The 11,374-nt window shown below is 38.0% G+C and overlaps 1 pseudogene; it reads right to left on the bottom strand.

Annotated features, from left to right (window-relative positions):
- Positions 1 to 9,246: 9,246 nt before the first annotated feature.
- LOC125999477 (poly(rC)-binding protein 2-like) lies at positions 9,247 to 10,293 on the bottom strand (annotated as a pseudogene).
- Between the last annotated feature and the right edge of the window lie 1,081 nt (positions 10,294 to 11,374).

Here is an 11,374-nt window from a genome sequence, read left to right as displayed (position 1 = left end):
ACCAAAACTTTGGTCCCTTGTAAAATAATTTTCAATTCCATACACAAGTTATTTCTACTTATTCTTTTTTTTTTGGGGGGGGGCACACCCAGCGGTGCTCAGGGGTTACTCCTGGCTGTCTGCTCAGAAATAGCTCCTGGCAGGCACGGGGGACCATATGGGACACCGGGATTCGAACCAACCACCTTTGGTCCTGGATCGGCTGCTTGCAAGGCAAACGCCGCTGTGCTATCTCTCCGGGCCCATTATTCTTAGGAGTAAATGATAGTTCTTTCGTTCTAGGACAAAGTAATCTACCAGCATATTAATAACTGAGTCAAAGCATGATTCTAAAACCTGAATTTAAGAGTAAAACAATCTTATAAAATGTGTTCAAATGAGGCAGCATATATTATGGATAGAGGGTGGAGCCATGGAGCAAGCAGTAGGGCATTTGCCTTGCACATACTAACCTAGGACAGACCACAGTTTGATCGTCCATCATTCCATATGGTCCCCCAAACCAGGGGAGATTTCTGAGTACAAAGCTATGAGTAACACCTGAACACCACCTGTTGTGCCTCCCCCAAAAAACCGTTTTGGATAATAAACATGACCATTGCCTGGATTGCAAAGCAAAATTGTGGCAAAACGGTAATATTTCATTCGTGAAAGAAATTGCTTCTGTGTCTGTTTATAGAAAAGGAAAGTTGCACGTACTGTAGAGGGAGGAATAGGAGGTTATAGTCAGTACCATTAAGAAAAAAGAGAGGCAAGTGGAAGAATTATCAGTTTTTGTCAGTTTTATACCTGCTGTAATTGTTTACTTGGTTATGTAATGCTCATCTTTGATTCAGGTTTTACAAGATATCAGTAGGTTTTAAGTCAAACAAGAATAAAATGGGTGTATGCTCTTCTAAAGCAGCAGGAGTCACAGGAAGAAAAAGAGCCCAGCTGGAAGTCACAGTTGGACAAAGTTTGAGGAACATTGGTCTAGAGCACTGGACTCTGATCTCATGGTGAAGTATAGCCACTATTCAGTCCTTACGTATTGACTTCTTTAAACTCTAAATGAGGAATGAAAGAACAATTCATTAAATTTATTAAAACATTAAGAAGGGGCCAGAGAGATAGCATGGAGGCAGGGCATTTGCCTTTCATGCAGAAGTACGATGGTTCGAATCCCAGCATCCCATATGGTCTCCCGAGTCTGCCAGGAGCAATATCTGAGTGTAAAGCCAAGAGGAACCCCTGAGAATTGCAGGGTGTGACCCAAAAACCAAAAAGAAAAAAATTAAGAAAACAATCCCATTCATAGTAGTGCCACATAGCTCAAATATCTTGGAGTCAACTTGACTAAAGATATGAAGGATCTATACAAAGAAAACTATAATACTCTGCTCCAAGAAATGAGAGGACACATGGAAATGGAAACACGTACCCTGCTCATGGACTGACAGGATTAACATCAATAAAATGGCAATACTCCCCATAGCATTGTACAGATTTAATGTGATCCCTCTAAAGTTACCCATGACATTCTTCAAAGAAGTGGATCAAACACTTTTGAAATTCATTTGGAACAATACACACCTGTAAATAGCTAAAGCAATCATTGGGAAAAAATATTGGAGGCATTACTTTCCCCAACTTTAAACTGTACTACAAAGCAATAGTTATCAAAGCAGCATGGCATTGGAATAAAGACAGACCATCAGATCAGTGGAATAGGCTGGAATACTCAGAGAATGTTCCCCAGATATACAATCACCTAATCTTTAAGGAGCAAGAAATCGTAAATGGGGCAAAGAAAGCCTCTTCAACAAGTGGTGTTGGCACAACTGGCTAGCCACTTGCAAAACAGCGAACTTAGACCCCCCCAGCTAACATCATGTAAGAAGAAAAAATCCAAATGGATTAATGACCTCTATATTAGACCTGATACCATAAGTTATATAGAACAACACATAGGTAAAACACTCCATGACATTGAGACTAAAGGCATCTTCAAGGAAGGAACTGCACTCTCCAAACAAGTGAAAGCAGAGATTAACAGAAGCTGAGAAGATTGTGCACCTTGAAGGAAATAATGCCCAGAATACAAATCCACCCACTGAGTGGGAGAAACTATTCACCCAATACCCATCAGATAAGGGGCTAATCTCCAAAATATACAAGACACTGACAGAAATTTACAAGAAAAAAACATCTAATCCCATCAAAAAATGGGGAGAAGAAATGGACAGACACTTTGACAAAGAAGAAATACAAATGGACAAAAGGCACATGAAAAAATGCTCCTCATCACTGATTTGCATCAGGCAGATGCAAATCAAAACAACTATGAGGTACCACCTCACACCACAGAGATTGGCACGCATCACAAAGCATGAGAACAAGCAGTGTTGGTTGGGATGTGGAGAGAAAGGAAATCTTATCCACTGCTGGTGGGAATGCTGTCTAGTTGAACCTTTATGGAAAGCAATATGGAGATTCCTCCAAAAACTAGAAATTGAGCTCCAATTCAATCAGCTATACCGCTTCTAGGAATATGCCCTAGGAACACAAAAATACAATACAAAAATCCCTTCCTTATACCTAAATTCATTGCAGCACTATTTACCATAGCAAGACTCTGGAAAAACCAAGATGCTCTTCAACAGATGAATAGCTAAAGAAACAGTGGTACATATACATAATGGAATATTATGCAGCTGTCAGGAGAGATGAAGTCATGAAATTTTCCTATACATGGGTGTACATGGAATCTATTATGCTGAGTGAAATAAGTCAGAGAGAGAAAGATGCAGAATGGTTTCACTCATCTATGGGTTTTAAGAAAATTGAAAAATGAAAGACTTTCTTTTAATAATTTTCAGAGACAAAAGAGAGGAGGGCTGGAAGTTACAGCCCACTGCATGAACCTCACAACAAAGAGTGATGAGTTTAGTTAGAGAAATAACTACATTGCGAACTATCCTAACAATTAGAATATATGAGGGAAATAGAAAGCCTGTCTGGAGTACAGGCGAAGGCAGGGTAGGGAGGAAGGATATTTGGGACATTGGTGGTGGAAATGTTGCACTGGTGATGGGGGGAGTGTCCTCTTATGTGACTGAAACCTGAAACCCAACCACAATCATGTTTGTAACCAAGGTGTTTAAATAAAATGTTATTTAAAAAATAAATAGAACAAAAAAATTTAAAAATTTTAAAAAATAATCTCAAAAAGAAATTCGAGGCTAACCAAAAAAAGGGGGGGGGCAGGGAGATAGCACAGGGGTAGGGCATTAGAAATAATGCCTGAACATTGCCGGGTATGGTCCAAAAACCAAAAAGAGAGAAAAAAGAGTGAGAGAGAGTGAGAGAGAGAGAGACAGAGAAAGAGAGAGAGAGAGAGAGAGAGAGAGAGAGAGAGAGAGAGAGAGAGAGAGAGAGAGAGAGAGAGATCCAAGGCTACCGTTATCCTACAGGGATTGGGATTCAGACTTCTTCCAGATTTTATTTTATTTTTTACAAAAAAGGGAAATATTTAGTGATGTTGAGGAAGTGAAGATAAAATCCCTGGTGGACATTTTAAAGGGCCAGTGTAGTTGATATAGAGGAGTGAGAAATAGTGTTAAAAGATTTCAGATGATTGGAATATTATCATTATAACTGGTCTTTGGGGTGTCATCAGTGCCAGTAGTGCTAAGGAGACATGAGGACTCTACCTCCTGGTACTGGAGCTGTAGGGGATAACACGATGCCAGGATTAAAGCTGTGTGTACCTCAAGAGTCACACCCCCTGCCCTATTTATAGATTTCATGCAACAGGATCCTGGTGGCCACTTCAAATGGTACAATTCAGCATTATGGCTAATGTTTATGACTTGGATCTGGAAGTGGATAGTGGTGCTTCTCAAGGCTATACAGGTGTTCAATGTATGGAGCTGTGGAGTGGGGTATTGTATTGTTCTTGGATAGTACTCAGGACCTCATCCATTCAAGACATGTGCCCCATTCCTTTGCATTATAGTCCCAGGCCCTCAAAATAGACTTCTCACAGTGTTTTGGTTATTGCAGGAATAGGCAAAAAGTAGAGAGCAAAGACACATCAAAAGAGATATGAAATAGTTGATCATTAGTGTGCACTGAGAATTTTGACCATGAAAGGACCATGAATTGTCAGAAGAAGATATATAAATGGTTTGTGGTAATAAGAAAGAAAAGGATTTTTTTTTGTTTTGGGGCCACACCCCAGTCAGTTCTGGATTGGCCACATGAAATGCAAACACCCTACCACTTTGCTATTTTTCTGGCCCCAAGAGAAAGAATTTTTCGTATGGGAGCACAATACCTATGCTCCTTTGGCCAATTTAAACGAAAAGTGTGTCAGCTTTATTTCAATTACAAGAAAGTTAAAATTCCCAGGTTCTTTTATGGTGTAATAGATTATCTACTGAGGAGGGACTGAAGTGAGATTGTAGCACTGCCAGAGAAATATATAAAAGTAGACTACAATCAGATTGTGAAAGGTTGTACAGGCATTGACAAGGCATTTAAGCCTCATTTTGAAAGCAATAGTGAGCCTTCTATTGCTGCATTTTCATCAAATGCATATTTTATTTTGTACTTCACATGTCCTTTCCTATGGGGATAGTGTTCCAATGGCATGGTATATAAAAATGTCATGCATTGTTATTTAAATGTATGGCACTATTGTTATTTTCATTTTTTATTTGTACTAATGTAAATCCTTTAGTTACCATGGCAGTTAAGAATTGATTAACTATTTAATTATCAACTCCTTTAATGGAATATATTTGAGTATTTTCTTATATATGTCACCAATTTCCTTATTATCTATGACAATTTCCTAGAAAAATGTTTTCTAGAGAAAAAAAACATGGTTTTAGAATGGCTTTAATTCGAAAGCATGCAAAGAATGTGAAGCCTAAATATGATTTACTCAAAATGAAACGAACATAAGAGCTATCATGTGGTATCAAAGCGATTCTCATTATTAGAAAGCACAAATTATTTCTTATTAGCTTAATAGGCCTAAAATCTGTGTTTATAATAACTCCATTTATTTTAGAAATTGTTCAATAAGATTTGCTCCACATGGCAAACATGCATAAATAATGATTAATGATTGTGCTGTGCTACCATTTTAGAATCAAATTTACATTTGAAAAACAATATCTGAAAAATACATGACAAGCTATTTCTCAGTGTTTGTGAATATGAGTTCCTCAGAAAGTTTACTCTGCTCTCGTATATATCGGGTTATACCAAATAAGGGGGTAGATGTAGTCTAGCACAAAAAGCATGCTTGTAGTAATGTCCCTAGAGAACCATATTCAGAGAATGTATATAAACAGTTTCCTACAAAAACCCAAAATATAAACATTTATAAAAACAAATAAATCTAAGTCAATCATAGTTTCTAGGAAGAGCATGCATTTTGAAGGAGATATGTACATTCTGGTAAGATTTATGAGATCATCTCAAGATTTATTCCCTGAATCATAGAACGCTTTCCTATGTGTATACAAGGGTAAAGAGAACTAAAAATAAAGCTTTCCTCTCTCATTTGGGGGGGGGAACAACCTGAGGTGCTCAGGAGTTACTTCTGTCTCTGTGCTTAGAAATTATTCCTGGCAGGCTTGGGGGGGTCATCTGAGATGCTGGAGATCAATCCCGGGTTGGTCCCAAGCCAGCCACTTGCTATTGCTCCAGCCCCTGACCTCTCATATTTCAACTTTGTGTTAAATATTGTTTATTTTTAAGTTATATCTCATATAAACTCCATATTTTAAAAGATACCAACATTTTATTGATGTTGGGGCTATCGATCTTAAATGTTAAGATATGGGATAATTCTACCTACAAATGTTATTTTAACTTTCATGTACCTTTTTTATTATCTCAGATGATCCCTTTCCTCAAAGAAAACAAAATAATTTCAGTGAGTCCTTGATACCCTAGGCTTGATTGAAAGGTTAGAGAAATGACTAAAATGTGTCTTTCACATATAGTCTATCCTTAGAGCATGTAGGAGTCATGAGCATATCCAGGTCAAGTTCTCAAAATCTATTTGTTCCTCTGTGGTGGCCTGGATTCCCCAGCATCATTTTCAAGTATTTGTTCACCAGCTATATGTCTTCTCTGAGGAATTGTCTGTAAAGTTTCTTTCTCCATGTTATAAGGAAGTTTATATATTATTAAGGTTGTGAATATATGTATCGAGTATTAAGTCTGTCAGATGTGTGCCTGCACCTTGAAATTATTGTATACCATGCCAAAGTAAATGTGATGGGTATTTCAATTTAGTTGACTCAAACATTTATATTTACATTTATATTTATCTGTGGATTTCACAGTTATCTCTCTCTCTCTTTTTTTTTTTTTTTTTTGGTTTTTGGGTCACACCCGGCAGCGCTCAGGTGTTACTCCTGGCTTTATGTTCAGAAATCACTCTTGGCAGGCTCAGGGGATCATATAGGATGCCGGGATTCAAGCCAGTGACCTTCTACCTGAAAGGCAAATGCCTTACCTCCATGCTTATCTCTCCAGCCCCTCTCTTTTGGGGGTTAACAAATCACTAATTCCGTTTACATCTTTATTTTAAATTACCAAAATGATTCAAATTCAAAAGTATAAATTCTCAAATTAATGCTTTAAACATTGAATTGACATTAAATAAGTTGCCAGCTGAAAAAAATTGTTTTTCACCTAATAAAACAAACCAAATTATTGCTCTTAATAAAGTAAAGTAGCACAATAATAATGAATGCCTCAAATAAACAATTGTGCTAAAAATGTTTTGCCCTTGATTTTGTTATTTCTTTCTTTATGTATTTAGTTAGGCTCTGTGATTTTACAAAGCTTTTAATAACAGAGTTTCAGATACTCAAAAAGCCAAGTTCAAACTGATCATTGTCCTTCCAACAATTACTCCACACTTCACCTCCAATTTATTTATTATAACTTGGGTGGGAAGACAGTGTTGACTTTCTTGGTTTTAATATGAACTTTTCTCAGCTCTAAGCCATTAAAATGGCCATATCTCTCCCTCTTTAGTTTATTGCTATTCTACCCCCTTATTCCTCACCCACCCAGCCTCTTCTTCCTTCCATTTTAATTTCTGTAATTCAGAGTCAAGGATCTTTTTAAAACAACTTGACATTATGTGTTTATTTATCTATGGTTGTTGAAGGGATCAGGGTGTGCCAAATCAATAGTGCATAGGTGCTCCTCTAAGCTCCCTGCTCTGCGATCATATTTGATTTTGTACTTAGGGTTATGTGATAATGGGATCAAATCATGGTCAGCTGCATGTAAGGCAAGTGATTTACTTCTGTACTCAGTGGTGTGGGTTTTTTTTTTAAGAAAAAGAGCTACATCTAGCAGTGTTCAGGTATTCCTCATGGCTCTGCACTGAGGAATGACCCTAGCTGAAGTCAGGGAACCATATGGGATGCCAGGAATAGAACTCAAATTGACCATATGCAAGGCAAGAACTCTACCTGCTAAGTATTGCTTGCTCTCCCCACCCCTGTGAAAATTTTAAAGGAAAAACATTTCTGTATGTGTAAAAATTGTAATAAATTTTTCTTCTCTTAATCTGTAGTAGACATGTTAAGGCAGATAGATATTTTAACAATAGACTTCTTAGACTCAGAGTTTAGAATGAATTATGTTATTAATTTTGGTCAGGTGCTTTAAACAATTCTAAATATGAAAATACTGCTTTACCTCACCTAAAAAGAGACTTTACCCAACCAAGATTCAGCCTCATGCTTGGAGAAAAACCTAGAAAATTAGATCCCCTTCTGATCAAATACTTCTTAGATTGACGAGGCTTTAACATTCCCATTTTTCTAAAACGTAATAGAATCTCTTGTTGGGTTTACTCTCCAGGATATATTCAACTAGAACTATATCTTTCAGTGATCAATTCTGACAGAAAGAAAATCAAATTATTGCTGGAATCTATCAAGGACCAGAAATACCCTTTTAAGAGAAGTCAACACTAAAAGTTAAAGTTCAACTATCCTTGAAGTTGCCCAAAGATTTAGTGACCCAGTCTCTTTTAGATGCAAATCCTGAGCTCAGGACAATAAGGAGAAATGATATAGAACCATCTTCGCAAAGACATGCTCTACTTTTTTCCTTTGGAGAAGCCAATGTTCTCTCTTGAACACACATTTCTTTTTATACAAACTATTTTGCTTTACTAAAAATTAAAAAACAAACCCTCATGTCTCTATATATGCTAGATTTTATTTAGCTTCTGCCAAATAGCAGTGACTTTTATTTTCTTAAACTGTAGTATATATATTGAAGATAGCAATTGAACAGACATCTGATTATGAAGTGATGAATCATATATTTAGTATAGACTTTTTGTTTGTTTGTTTTGGGATATGCTTGACAGTATACAGAGAATATACCTTGCTCTGTGGTCAGAGGCCATTCTGATGTTCTGGGTGGAACAGGGATCAAATCAGCATTAGCCTTATGCATGGTAAGCAACAATATTAACCCCTATAATAGATGGCCAGACCTGATTGTTTTCCTTCCTATTTGTTTGTGGGCCACATTCAATTGTGCTCAGGGTTTATTCATGACTCTTTTCTCAGGGTTCACTCCAAGTTGCTCTCAGGAGGCCAGAAGGAGTGCCAGGGATCAAAACCTGGTTGGTCCCATGCAAAATAGAACTATACCCACTGTACTATTTCCCTGTTCTACTGAGTTTTTTTTAAATCATAACTTTAATTTTTGAAACTCATGAGAAGTCAGCAATGATAGTTTTAGTTATGTATGTTAATTATTTTCTTATAGTACTTGAAATTAACATATTCATTATGAAAATGCCCTGTATATTACATTTTTTTCAAAAGGTATCTTCTTCATTGTTCAGTATTATATTACCATGTTAAATTAGTACACTATACAGAAAGATGTCGAAGTATATGTGATGAGTAAAAAAATGTGTACAATTGAAGATGTCTTTTTTAGGATTGATGAGTTCTCTATAACAATTTAGTGTCAATTCTATTATTACTTTCAGTCTATTAGTATACTAGCTATAACTCTGTAGTGAGCAATCATTAAATGACAATGTGTGTGTTTGTGTGTGTGTGTGTGTGTGTGTGTGTAGAATCTGAAAATTTACAAACTATTTAAAACCTGGAATGGCTGACTTTTCAGAAACTACACAGATGGATCATGGTGGTGGTGAGCAGCAGAGGGGATTATGGATAAATCTGCATTGTTTTAGCTACTCCCTGTGCCATCCTTCTCTAATGAAAGATTGACATTGATTAAATATTGAGCCAAGCTATCTATTGCAGCAGATTCAGTGATGGTAACCTGAATTCAGTAGATCCTTCCACTGGGTTTGCAAGTTTAATCTGCATCCAAAACATCTGACAGATCTCATTGATTTTGGCACCTTTGGAATGGTGAGTTCATGGAAAATATTCTGAGAAGATGCATCCAAACCTGAACTGAATCTGATGTTCCCATGCTCCGTGGGAAAATGAGACTGTTGTATTGTGAAGCTTGGTCAAATCTGGCTGTGGAATGGCATACTGACCTTGAATGGTCTGGGCCTCTAGAGTTGGTCCCTTCAGGTTAGTGTTCAGGCACATGGACTGGGTGATGTGGGGGAAAGCTCTCACTGTCGCTGCCCATGCTGTACCTGTCCTCACCACCTGCAAAGATTACCAGAGAACTAGATGTCTTGGGCCGGTATGGGATGGTCATTCTCTTCTGAAGGTCTGGAACAGTCTCCAACATGACCACGCAGATCTGTTTTACACACTTAATGATGGACCACGAAATGCCAGCAATAGCGATGGACCACTGAGTTGAATTGGGGAGCATATCCCCTGCCACTTGGACCTGTGTCCCTGTACTATCTTGTATTTCCTTGATTTTGCAACCACCTTTCCCAATGAGAGCCACACTTACTAGCAGGGACCACCAACCTCATGGTGACTGGGGCTCTAATGGCAGCTGTGCTATTGGTCATAGAGCTGCTAATGTCCTCTTCCAGTTTGTCAATGATCATAGCAAAAGCTTTGAAGATGGCATTAGTGGGTCCAGCCAAAGTGATTATTCTTTCATGACAATTCCCTTCTGAGACATAGATACGTGCACCACTCTCTGTGCATCTTCGTCACGTATTCTCCTTTCTTTCCAATGATACCTACAACTTCCTTTCCATGCATAAGTAGCTGGATGGTTAAGTGTGACATTTAATCTACCCTCAATCACACCAGTGTCCATGTCAAGCAGTGTTCTGGGGAGCTGGACTTCTAGTGGTCAAGTCTTTGGTCACTGGTGGGGGAAGGGAGACTGAGGGAAATAGGGGAGTAGTCGGGAAGGTGAGGTGCCCGTCCCCAGGCCTGGTGGAGGAGGAGGAATTGAACAACTTACTTAATAGAGTAAAATTCTGGATTGAGAATGTGATATTCAAAGGCAAATACCATTTACATTTGAGCCTGCTTGAATTTAAATTCAATTCAGGCAACGGCTATTTTACACCTGTAAAATATAATGCACTATGTTAAGTACAATAGATTAATAAAGAACTATGACACATTTTCTGTTTTTAATACTCATAACTAAGTGGGAGTCATGACAATTTTGAGAATGATCATTCTCTTTCTAACTCCCCCAAAATGAAACTGAAGTAGGCAGGTAGATAGGAAAGCTCACCCCTTACCCCTCCTACATCAATGAGGTCTTGAAAGGTAATAAGTTCCTGAGACATAATAAAACCAAGAGATGGAATTTGAAGAAGTTACTTTTGTTCTTGGCCCTAAGACTATCAGGACACAACTTGTGACCATTGGAACTAAGGCCTCAAAAGAGACGTTCCAGCAGGAACAAAGACCAGGAAAGGATGACCAAAGAAGGTCAACTGATCCCAAGCCTTTCCCCTGGCAAACACAACATGTCTCTTACCTCACAGAGCCACAAGTGAGATAGGTTTGAAAAAACCCTGTACAATCCATCTTGGAACAAAATAGCAAGTGTTTACTGCCAGAACATGTACTTCCTGGACCCATGTGTTGGTTCTGTGTACGTGTGTACTGCCAGCATATGGTGCCTAAGCACATGTGGCCTTCATCTCCCCTCATGAAATGTGCTCTTTCATGCTTTCCTCTCTAGGCCTCACTCCCCCTTGGAAGAAGCCCACAAACTCTCTCTAGCATATTAACTTTCTTTATTTCTTATACTTTCTCTTTCCTCAGAATTTTTAAATAAAACCTGTTTTTACTTCACTGCTTGTCTCCTCCCGAAATTCTTTTCTGGGAGGGAAAACTATGGACCAGAAAGCCCATGGACCTCCACAGATATCAAAACTTATCATGGAATAACTTGGGCAATATAT

The sequence above is a fragment of the Suncus etruscus genome, chromosome X, assembly GCF_024139225.1.
Source record: "Suncus etruscus isolate mSunEtr1 chromosome X, mSunEtr1.pri.cur, whole genome shotgun sequence".
In the NCBI taxonomy this organism is placed as follows: Eukaryota; Metazoa; Chordata; class Mammalia; order Eulipotyphla; family Soricidae; genus Suncus; species Suncus etruscus.
Note: the sequence above shows the minus strand (reverse complement) of the source record. Positions and strands in the feature narration are given on the sequence as shown.